Genomic DNA, 12,324 nt, shown 5'->3' with positions numbered 1-12,324 from the left:
ACACATAATGTGTTCATTCGTTTTACTTAAATACATTCTAGGGTCTTAAAGCTCATAAGAGTTAGACTTAAGATAAGGATATGTTTTTAAGGTATTTTTGCAGGCTCAATCCCTGATGATAAGGAATCATTTAAAAAATAAAAACAACTGATCACTCAATGCTAAATAGATCACAACACTCAAGGCTAAATCACTCACACCACGGGGGACGGGGGTGGGCTCAGACAAACGTAGGCATGGCGTGTGGTCTCAAAACATTCAGAATACTTTTAAACTATATAATTTATAAGCTTTGTAAAATAAACCCAAATATCTCTTTTGTGGGGATAAACGCTGTTCTGAGTAGTTTGTGACTTGTTTAATACCAAACAAAGCATCGCTATTAAAAAAAAAAAAAAAAAAAAAAAATCACTGTAAAAGCGCTACTTATTTTAGATCTTTATAGTTATTTTCTTGGCTCAGGTTGTTTTTTAGCGCGTATAAAGGCCTGAAATATTCTTAGTGTTTATTGACTATAGGTCTTGATGCTTAAAAATGTTTTTTTGAGAGACCAAAAGGTTCTAATAAAAGTTTAGAGTAGAGAGGAGAGAGATCGTCGCCATCTTGGTTTCTATTTGAAATTGATGCAGGGTCATTTTATTGGTTGGTTTTGATATGTTAATTGATAACAGGACGGCACAAAGGCCAGCCCAGAACAATGCCTTACAAGCAGATCCGGCATCCGGCCATCAGTATAAGTATGAAGGTCTGGTCTTCAGCTCGACAGACTCATACTGACCTTTCGATTTAAGCCTAAAGATCAACAATGTCCGGAAACAACATCAACGACTTCGATTTAAACGAGTTTTTAGGTAAGTCTTCAGATTATTTTCATTGACTCAGAGCGTGGGCATGTATTGTAAATAAGGTTATAACATCTGTTTTAAGTTCTGTAAAATTATTTTTCAGCCAGTCAACAGGAGTTAATTCCCAACGCTGAGGAGATCATCTGGAACAACGACGGTAAGATTTTTGTGTTTGCGCTCAAGGGTTCTTATGTATGGGTGTGTGGTTGTGTTTTGAAGCGGCTCATTAGAGTTATGAAAACGTTTTAATATATATTAATGGCGGTCTCTTTAATTACACAGAAACTATCGAAAGGCCTGTGATTAATGTCTCCGAGGATCAACCAAGAGAAGTGGTTGTCCCTAGACAGGCTGTCTGCCGACCGGGTAAGAACTAAACCCCTGTTTGTTTGTATAACGTTTCGGTAAGATGTTTGAGGCCCGTTTTGTTAATTTAAAAAAATATCCTTTCTAACAGTATTAAGAAACGTGGTTCGAGACAACGAAAGGCCTTCCACATCGAGGGATTGTTTCGTTTTACCTTCGAGAACCGTAACCTTTCAAGAATCTGAAAGGCCGTCAGCCCCTGTATCTGATAGCGGTGAGTATATATCTGCCGCTTGTAAGAGGTTAAAGCTTTTTATAAAGAGGGGTGGTTGAGGTTGAGGGCTAATATTTAAGCGAGGGGTGTCCATTTCCTGTAGGTCTTGGGGGTTCTGGGAAAGATCTTTAGAAGTCCGGACAGGTCTAGGCTTGTTTCTGGGGCATGTGTTTAGAAATGACCGATTGCCCGACCGTCTGGTTAGGAAGTAAAGCTGTCCGAAAGGTTTTAGTAAGTTGTTTGGCTTATCTCCCGCAATTATACTTCTGTTTTAAAGTGGCTGTAGGAAAAGGCTTGAAGGTGTTCATTGTATTTAATATTTAAACAGATCGTGAAAACGTTTGTGAAACAGGAAGTCCCGGGATCAGGAAGCGTTTACACTTGGAAGGTTCGTTTAAAAATGAAATGTGGTGTGTGTGTGTATAAAAAGTGTTTTATTAACAATATTACATTTAAGAAACAGTTTATTTACAGAGGCTTCTCTGTTTTACATTTATTATCAAGTCCTAATAAATATATTGTCTGTAAATAATAAGGCGTTGTAGTGAATGTCTAAGCCTATTTTCAAAGGTCTAAAAAAGCTAAAGGTTTTGAAGGTCCTGGACATGTTGTTTTAAGTTTGATTTCTGTCGCCGTTTAAAGATGTAAATGTAATGTATATTTTTATTCTTCCCAAGACTCTTGGGATAGTCATTCTGTGGATGAGCTATTGAGGACAATTACCCCGTCTAAGTGGGATCAAACATCTTCCCTGGAGAGATCACCGAGAGGATCCCCCACGGTGGTCTTGGAGACCCCCCAACATCTACTCAGGCCACAGCCTTCTGGGGGTAATTCAACAATCCAGATTCAGCCCGCCGCATTGTCGGGCGGAACAAATACAGGCAACCAACAACCTCAGGGGTCGCCGTCAGTCAGGGTTGACACACCACCCAACGACGGACTGGTTTCAACATCGTCCCCCCAGCCCCGTTTCTTGGCTACAGAAACGCTGAACAGTACACCGCGATTGGCCAGGGTGTCACCGCAAAGGCCTTCTTGGTCTCCGTCCGTGAGTATACGCTCGCTCCCTGCCTCCTTCGACCGAGATTTACCGGAGCGACCATCCTTTGCAGCTGAGCCAGGACACCATCCCCCGGAGCTACTTCCTGAAGGTCGGCATGAGTTGCTACATACCTTGTTACTAAATCAAAGACTTGTGTTAGTGGGGCAAAACCTTGTGATAGAGAGTCAAAACACCCTTATTAATACCCTTACTAACGAATTGTACCGTATTTAATGTTTTAATAGATACAAAACGCCTTACTATTGTGGGTTGTTGGAAAAATAAAAAATAAAAAAAAATGTCCGGACTTGGTAAAAGAACTCACAAACTAAAGGATTATGAACAAGTTAGGGCCCCAAAAAGACCTTCCCGAGAGAACACCCCCGGCCCTGTTGTGAACTCCTCTGATGTCCCAATGAACCAGGAACTATTACAAATGATAAATGATTTAAATAACCCCCAATCACCACCGATATAATGTGAATTACCAGACTTACCGGTGAACCCCGACCTGTTACAGATGGTCAATGATCTAAATAACCACCTCCCAACGGTAGCGCTTATAGAGGTTCAACCCCTAGTTCACCCCGATTTGTTTGAAATGGTGGAGGCTTTGGAGACGCTACCCCGACCAAATTCTGCCCCTATTATAAATGATTTGAGACCATTAGAACACAGTACGGCGGCAGAAGCAGCCGTCACTATAGAGGAGGGTCTTGACATTAACCGGGTGGATATCTTTGAAGGACTTTTACAGGCTTTAAATGAGCCTCCTCAAAAAGGGGGTTTTGTAGATGTCAGCGGTGGGGGTGTTCGGAATGTGGAGGGTTCTGAGACTGATAAGGCTGTGGATGACATGCTCTGTGAGAATGTAGGGGTTGAAGGCTTTGTTCAAAATGATGATGTGTCCAAGAGTACCAGTGATCCCGTGATTATAGATAGACCGGCCTATAACAATTTTGAAATGATTCAGCGTTTTAATTTTGCAGAACTTTTAAATTGTGACAATTATGCAGAAATATTTGTCAACATACACGAGGCCTTGCAAAACATGCTTGAACAGGTTGCTGAAAGGGTCAGACCTCGAGATGTTGTACAGTTAGAACTCAGAGGGGATGATTTGTTTAGCAACCTATCTGTAATGCTGAGTGGAGATAATTTAGATGTTGATGAATTTCTGGCTAAAATCGAAGCGTTATTGCAAAGTAACGCATCCATCTTAGCTGATGAAAGTCTGTCTCTGGTAATGAATGTGGTTCGTAACCCTGAGGGTGTGGCGCTTAGAAGACTGTCGAAATGCTTGAAGAACGACATAATTAGGAACAAGCTCAGGCAATTAGTGGTGAGTTCCAATGGTGACAATAAGCTCTGTTTTGCTTACAGTTTAATAAAACTACTCACCCCCGACATGCCTGAACCCCAAGCTATGCAAGAGGCTTTAATGCTTCATCAGAGGGCCGGCTTAAACTCTCAACAGATGGTTGCCTTTTCAGACATTGCCATGTTTGAGGAGTTGTTGTCTTTAAAAATTGTTGTGTGGTACCGTTGTGAGGTAAAGGAAGTATTTGTGAAATTTCAGACACATCCTGAAACCCATACACAGACACTGTTTCTCTTCCTAAGTGATAGTCATTACTTTGGAATAAAGAGTTTGACGGCTTTTTTGGGTTGTTCGTATGTTTGTCATTGGTGTTATAAGGCCTTCAATGATAAGCTTAAGCACCGCTGTGACGGTTACTGTAACGTCTGTTTCAATCCGCAATGTCGTAAGGGTTTGGCCCCTACCATTCGATGTAAAGATTGCTTAAGGATTTGTCTCTCCGCGTTCTGTTTTTCCGAACATAAGGTGCAGAGGGCCGCTGCTGAGGGGGTTAAAAAACGGAGTTATTGTGATCAAACTAAATATTGCCCGCAGTGTTGCCTCCAGTACCGTTTTCATGAGGTTAAACCACACAAATGTCTGGAACCGAGATGTAGGATCTGTAATGCGGATTTAACCCCGGGGTCTGAACACCAGTGCTTTATTCAGCCGGTTAAAAAGGAGCCGCCGCACAACCGGTATGTCTTTTTTGATTTTGAATGCCGGCAAGAAAACGGGGTCCATGTTGCTAATTATATACACTGTATTGACATGTTGGATTGTGAGTGGTCAGCTAGCTAGTCCAAAATACCTCAATTACACATTTATTGCCCACAATGCTAAGGGTTATGATTCTTACATATTGATGAAGTATCTGGTGGAAAATGGGGTGACCCCAAAAATAATAGCTCAGGGTAGCAAGATCATGTGTTTCACCGACGAGGCTTTCAACCAACGTTACATAGACTCGTTAAATTTCCTCCCCATGAAATTGAGCGCTTTGCCTAAAGCTCTGGGTTTTGAGGCTCAGAAGAAAGGTTGGTTCTGCCATTTTTTTAATACTAAGGACACTCAAAATTATCGAGGGTCCTACCCGCCCGCCTCTTATTATGGGGTTGATACTATGATGTCTCATGAGAGGGAGGAATTCTTTAAATGGTACAATACGGTTAAGGGAGGTGTTTTTGATTTCCGAGAAGAGATGGCCGCTTATTGTAAAAATGATGTGGTGATCCTTAAAGAAGCCTGTTTGCGTTTCCGCGCCGAGGTTATCAACACGTCGGGTCTCGACCCTTTGCAAAGTGTGACCATAGCGTCTCTCTGCATGAAAATGTATCGATCCAATTTCTTGCAGAAAAACACTATAGCGGTCACCACTTCTGACAACTATCGTGCTAGACAAAAGAACTTTTCGACTGTCTCCATACAGTGGCTGGAATATCTGAGTGCCCGGGATAACATCTTCATCAGACATGCTTTAAATCAAGGGGAAGTCAAAATGGGTCCTTACTACTTAGACGGTTTTAGCGACGTGTCCGGGCGGCGTACCGCTTATGGGTTTGCTGTTTGTATTTACCAGGGCTGTCCTCAGTGCTTCGACCCAAACACCTTTAACCCCGTAACACAAAAACTCTGCGGTGATATGTACTATGATTTCCAGGAACGAATTGAAACTTTAAAAAACACCTATGGTTTGAATGTACTGGTGATTTGGGAACACGCGTGGATGACCCTGAAGCAACAGGATGTGGGGGTACAACGGTTTATGGAAACCTTGGACTTTCCTGAACGTCTAGAGCCCAGGGATGCGTTATTTGGGGGTCGTACCAACGCCCTCTGTTTACATTATGAGGTAAAGGAGGGTGAGAGAGTAGATTACTATGATTTCACCAGTCTGTACCCTTATGTCAACAAGACCAAAATGTACCCGGTGGGGCATCCAACCATTGTTTATCGTGACTTTCTCGAAATCGGACAGTACTTTGGTTTGATCAAAGTCAGCATGTACCCTCCTCGCGAGCTGTTCTTACCCGTGTTGCCTTACAGGTGTTCGGGAAAATTGATGTTCCCTCTGTGTAGAACGTGTGTGGAAACTGAAAATCAAAATACCTCTTGTCTGCACAGTGATGACGAGAGAGCGCTGACGGGTGTCTGGTGTAGCATTGAGCTTGACAAGGCGGTGGAGAAAGGTTACAGAGTCGGTAAGGTGTATGAGGTTTGGCATTTTTCTGAAAAATCTGATACTCTTTTTGCTGAGTACATTATGACCCATCTGAAAGGGAAACAGGAGGCATCGGGCTATCCCTCATGGTGTGTTGACTCCGCTGCCAAAGAGCGGTACGTTCAGCAATATTTTGAAAAGGAAGGGATCCGTCTAGAGCCGGGGAACATAACTGTAAACCCCGCCAAGAGACAAATGTCCAAACTGATTTTAAACAGTCTGTGGGGTAAGTTTGGGGAAAGAAATAACCGTCTAAACACAACCTTGATTAAAACCCCTGAACAGTTTATAGAATTTATGTTTTCCAAACAACATGCAGTATCACACTTTCAATTCTTAAATGACCACGTGGCACAGGTCCAGTGGAGGGCCCCTAAAGATTTCCCCACCAAACAGGGAAACGTTAATGTTTTCATAGCGGTTTTTACCACGGCTTACGCCCGGCTTGAACTGTACAACTTAATGGATCAGCTGCAGGAACGCACGCTCTATCATGATACTGACTCTGTAATCTTTGTCACCAGGCCAGGGGATTGGGTCCCTCCCCTCGGGGACTACCTTGGGGAGTTAACGAGTGAGCTAGATCCTCAGGACCACATAGTTGAGTTTGTTTCAGGGGGTCCTAAGACTTACGCATACAGAACGGCTGCGGGTAAGACCTGTATGAAAGTTAAGGGTTTCACTCTGAACCATTGTAACAACAAGCTCATTAACATCAAGTCTCTGACGACCCTGGTACAAAGTTTTGTAACCGAGAAAGACGCGCCTCCTCGCGAGATTATTACAGCCGGAAATCAGATCTATCGCAATAAAAAGGGGTACACATTGGAAAATAGATCACTAAACAAACGGTTCAGGGTGGTGTACAATAAAAGAGTGTTGAAGACTGATTATACCACTCTGCCTTATGGATATTAGCGGTGGTTTTGATAACAGACTTCAACACCCTTTCTCCTGTATTATAGCCGGTCCCTCCAATTCGGGTAAGAGCTATCTTATAAAGAACATCATAGAAGATGTGGACGCAACCGTGTCCCAAGCTCTTGACAACATAGTGTGGTGTTACTCTTGCTGGCAACCTCTCTACGATGATTTGGCATCAAAAAAAAATAATCTGAAATTTGTGCAAGGTCTCCCCGCCTCGTTGTGTGACGATGACCTGTTCCCGCCCGGACAAACTAATCTAGTGATCCTTGATGACCTGATGGAGCAGGCCGGTGACAACAGTGAAGTGGAAAAAGCTTTACAAAAGTACACTCATCATAGGAATTTAAGTATTATTTATTTAGTTCAAAATCTATTTTTTCAAGGTAAAAAAAGCCGCACTATTAATTTAAATGCCAATTATATAATTCTTTTTAAAAACCCCAGAGATAAACTACAGGTCACCGTCTTGGCTCGTCAAATGTACCCTAACCAGACCAAATTCTTTTTGGAGGCATTTGAGGATGCCACCAAAAAACCCTACGGGTACTTGATTGTGGACTTAAAAGCACAAACCCCAGAAGACTTTCGCCTCAGAACAGGTTTGTGCCCGCCCGATTGGCCGGCAGTGTATGTGCTAAAGAAAAGGAAATAAATAAGAATGTCTGTTCGGATTAAAAGAAATCTGCCGCTTTTGCAAATGTTATTTGAGGGGAGCCCGTGCCATAGGAAAGCTGTGCTGGCAGGGGCCCCCTCGGATTTGATCGAGACCCTGTGTGAAATAGCTTTTAACATCTTACGCGGTAATATACCCCTAACCCCTTCTCAACATTCTAAACTCAAAAAACAAAAAGCGGTTATCAAGATCATCGCTAATAAGAAGTATTCTATTAAAAGAAAAAGAAAGAAGATTAATCAAACCGGAGGTTTTATAGGACCGCTGTTGAGCATAGCCGTGCCTTTCCTAACCAGTCTTCTAGCTTCCAGAGTGGGTTAATAATGGAATATGCTCAGAAAATGTTTTTGATCCCTCAGGAGCAGCTTGAGAAACTGAGAAAAAATGTTGTCGGGCCAGAGCCCATTAGACAAACGGCCGAAAACAACCTGGACTCTGAAATGAAAGCTATACTGGCCAGGGCCGATTTAAATCAGTATTCCAAAGCCCAGATGTATAGCAACACGTTACAGCTCTACCTCCGTCTGGTTAGACAGGGTGAAAAAGATCAAAACATTTTAACTTTAACCATGGCCTCTCAAGAAAATGGTTCTGGGACTGATGCGGGGGGTACGGTTGATAAAGATGTTGCGGTGCCCGAACCTGTTGAGAGTTCAGAGGGAGATGTTGTAACGGATGTTTTGAGAAACATGCCGGCCAGAAGCAAAAGACATGCAGAATATATTCTGCACAAAATGGTTCAGAAACCGCGGGTAACGACTTGGAATGAACAGGGTGAATTTGCTTTTAAAGGACAACTGCTCAAAGGTTCACACATGTTTGATTTGTTGAAGAGTGTCACTAGCACTAATAAGGTACCCGATAGTCGCCGACCTGTAGGCTGGAATGCTTTCCTACAGGCGATGGCCTGTCTGAACATACCCCAATCAACAGTCCCTAACCAGGAAATGCGACAAAAAATCCGTCTGTGTAAAGAGGTGGTGACTGATCTGACGCCGATATCTCATTACTCTGACCGTGTTGAGCAACCCTCCTCAGGATCTATCCATCGTTGGGAAGCTTATTAATCTCATGTTTTTATTTGTCTCCCCTGTAAATAAGGAACCGACAAACCATTTTTTTATTTTTATTTTTTATTTTCAAATGTTGTACATTTATTTATAACATAACCCTGCTTTGTATAAGATTTGTGCTGAATAAAAACAAAACTAATGATTCAAAGGCTGTTTTCATTATTTTTTCACTTTAACACGCATGACATCTTTTAAAATCCTCACAAGAACACCCCATCTGTATACATGGCTGGCTAGGGTCGTAAGTAATTGTGTTATAAGGGGGGGTCCACAGTGTCCTGACAAACTCTGCCACTTTTTTATCATTTTGGCCTAAATCCTCACTGTACAAGGACATAATATCGGGGTATGACCTTCCTTTAGATCTATGATATAAGAAAAACACACAGTGTTGACCACAAGTGAAGGTCTGAAGACTTTGTACTTGACGACCGCTGTAAATGGTTTCTTGACAGTTGTTGAGCAGAAAGTTATTGATCTTCCGAGGGAAAGGTCTGAAATCCGGGGGGTTTCCATAGGAATCAAAAAATTCCCTTACGGCGGTCCTCCCTTAGATAAATAGCCAGCCAATGTTCTCCGGGCATATTTTTAGGGTGTGTGTTGATTATGTACATTGCAGGTAAATTCTTGATCTTAAATTTAGGCAGCTGGTCGCAGGCGTAGACTCCTTGAAACACTTTCCGTGAGCCGTCCAGGGCATTCATGATGTGGTTGAGCTCTCTGGTGTTCATTTTAATAATAATCATACAGAACGTTTCTCCTCTGATTCACCTCAATAATGTTGTCAAACACAGCATACACGACCATATTTACAGTGCGTGGTAGAGGCTGCTTGAAACGCATCTCCAAACGCATATTGCCCGTCTTCATCAGTGAAAAATGTTGTCCACACTCTTCGTCAGGGGTCAGGTTGAAACCGTACAGGGTGTAACCGCTGCAGTATTCCCGGCGATCGATCAGCAGAGGTTGATCCTTGAGATGGCGACCCGTAGCCAGTACTAGACTGTAATATTCACGAACCGCGTTGCCGTTTTCAAAGTCAGGTTGAAAAGGTCTGGATGGAACCTGCACACCATCGACGTACAGTGCTATAAATTCCGCGTTATAATGTTTAAAGTTAAAGGGGTTCTTGTTGTAAACCCCGGTAAATGCATCATTATCCACGAGACCTATAATAACCTGTTTTGGGAGCTGGCCTAGAAACAGATTTTCCTGGTTCATCACCCGTGTCCCTGCGGGGATACTGTGGACTTTCATATAGACTCTTTCGATCGGGTACTTGGCGTTTGCCGTCATTAAAGCCTGCGCATGTCCTAGTTTAACCGCCGGGGAGACGGATACTTTTTTCACAAACAGCGAGGCCGATAATATGGTCAGTTTATATTTTTCAGTATCAGGGGTCATCAGACAAAAAGCACTTTTACTACGGATCATTTTAATTTTAATGTCTACCCCGTTGAGCATGAGTTTTTCTTGGAAAAATATGTCTGCATGAATATGTCCCATTAGCTTAAAGGTCCTCCCTTCTGTTGAAAAGGCCGTTCTTTTTTGCAAACCCTTATTGAGTCCCTCTGGATCCTGGTCGTCCATAGCTTCCGGGGTGTCTTTGAAGAAAAGGCCGGGGCTGAACTGTTTGCTTAGGGTCTCCTCACTATAATTAAGGATACACTCCATCATGGCCCTATAGGGGTAAGTATTGCTGCTTTGACTAATGAGCCGATCTCCCAGGGTCACATCCACCTGTGAAAACATGGTGGCCACCGGGTAATTGATGACCCCAGCGTTGGCCGTCTTCTCGATTGCATCGCCATCCTCATCAGTCACTTTACAGTTCATTAAAATAAATGTGTTATTCAAATCAATATAATCCTCGCCATTGCCAGCTATAAAAAACTCCAGAGGGGCCGTATCTGAAATTGCGGAAAGAGGGGGTATCTCTACATATATGCTCTTATCTATACTCGTTTGAGTGTATGGAACTGTAAACAGATCCAGTTCTGATTTGACGCATTCTTCCGATAGACTGTGGACAAAAGACATTTTTAAAAGATGTATCCTGAGGCTCTATTTGTCTTTCTTTGAGACTTTCTTTTTGCAGGTTTTTTCTTGTGCTGCTTCCTTCTCCGAGTGTTTCCACGATATGTTGGAGAATGAGAGCTTCTTCGTTTTTTGTTAGCCACGGATCTTCGTCGCCCTGGTGGACACATACTGTTTCTTCTTTTACCCCCCCTCCTCGCCATTACCATGAGACCCGAACCCTCCTGCTGCTCATGGCTAGCTGCCCGGTTCATAACATTGGTGAACACGTCACTAACAATATTTTTAGCCGCTGATTTCAAGTGGGGTCTGGCTATAGCAAAGCCTCTCTTAAGCATGGGTACGGCCATTCTAAAGAGACCACGAAAGAGTCCTCCTAGACCGGCTCCATACATTGTGGGGGCTCCTACAAAACCGGGCAAGCCGTTCCCGGCTTGCATCTTGTAATAATCCACATAGGCGCTAGGATCTACATAACCCCTCGAGGTAGCCATTTTAATAATGTACACACTGTTTCAGGGGTCGAAAATGTAGTTTGACAATAACTTTACCGAAGCGGAAGGGTACGTTGATATTCTGATCCGATTTTACTTCGATCGTGATGTTGTCAAAGTGGGTCTTTGAGACTGGTACGTAGTGTGGCTTGTCATAAGTAATTGTGACCATGTCATTGCTTTTACCTTTAATAAGTACATTTCTCAAAAGGGGGACATAGCTATCCCCGACCCTCTGGTGTGTTATGATATCCGTATACACATAAAGAGTGTAAAAGCCGCCCCTGATGTCAGCCGGGAAGGGGGCCACCACTTCTGAGAACCTGCTCTCTGTGTCAGAATAGAACCCTAATATACGCCCCAGTTGTCCTTTGGTTTGAATGCTAATACCAGGTTTTGACACCTTGTACACTCTGTTTTTAATAGGGTTGTAATATAGCTTGATGTTGGGGGTGCCTTCTGAGAACTGTTTATGCATCTCATCTAATATTGTATCCACATTGTCATAATAACCTCCTTGCATCGTGAATGTCCATTGACTCTTTTTAACATCGTCAAAAATGGCGAAGGTGGCATCCTTATCTTGTAAAACAGCCCAAGTGTAAGGATACTGTATTTCCGCCAACCCCACTTCCCACGACCCCCTTAGATCTATAGATTTTCCAAATTGTACCGTGTAACTGGATATTTCATTTTTAGGGTATATATCGAGAGAGGCGTTACTGGGTAGAGTCACGTAGAAGCCTCCTGATTCCATCTTGAGTATCGAATGTAATGACCCACTCACACCGGCGGGCATGTTGTTATAAGGCTTGAATATCACAAACCTGTTGTTCAGGGACCCAACTATTGAACTTTTCAGGCCATCCAAGCCATTTCACCAACACATATTTTTTCCGGTTCTGGGTTTTCTCAGCTAATATCTTTTCAACTCTGTATACAATGTCTTTACCCACAATAATTTTTTGTAACTCGGCTTCGTAAAACGTTCCTTCTATATCCTCCCCGTCATAGTCTTTTAACCGGTACACGGGGGGGTCTCTAGCCACCTGTTCGGTAACTGTAAAAT

Source organism: Amia ocellicauda, chromosome 19 (genome assembly GCF_036373705.1).
Source record: "Amia ocellicauda isolate fAmiCal2 chromosome 19, fAmiCal2.hap1, whole genome shotgun sequence".
NCBI lineage: Eukaryota > Metazoa > Chordata > Actinopteri > Amiiformes > Amiidae > Amia > Amia ocellicauda.
Note: the sequence above shows the minus strand (reverse complement) of the source record.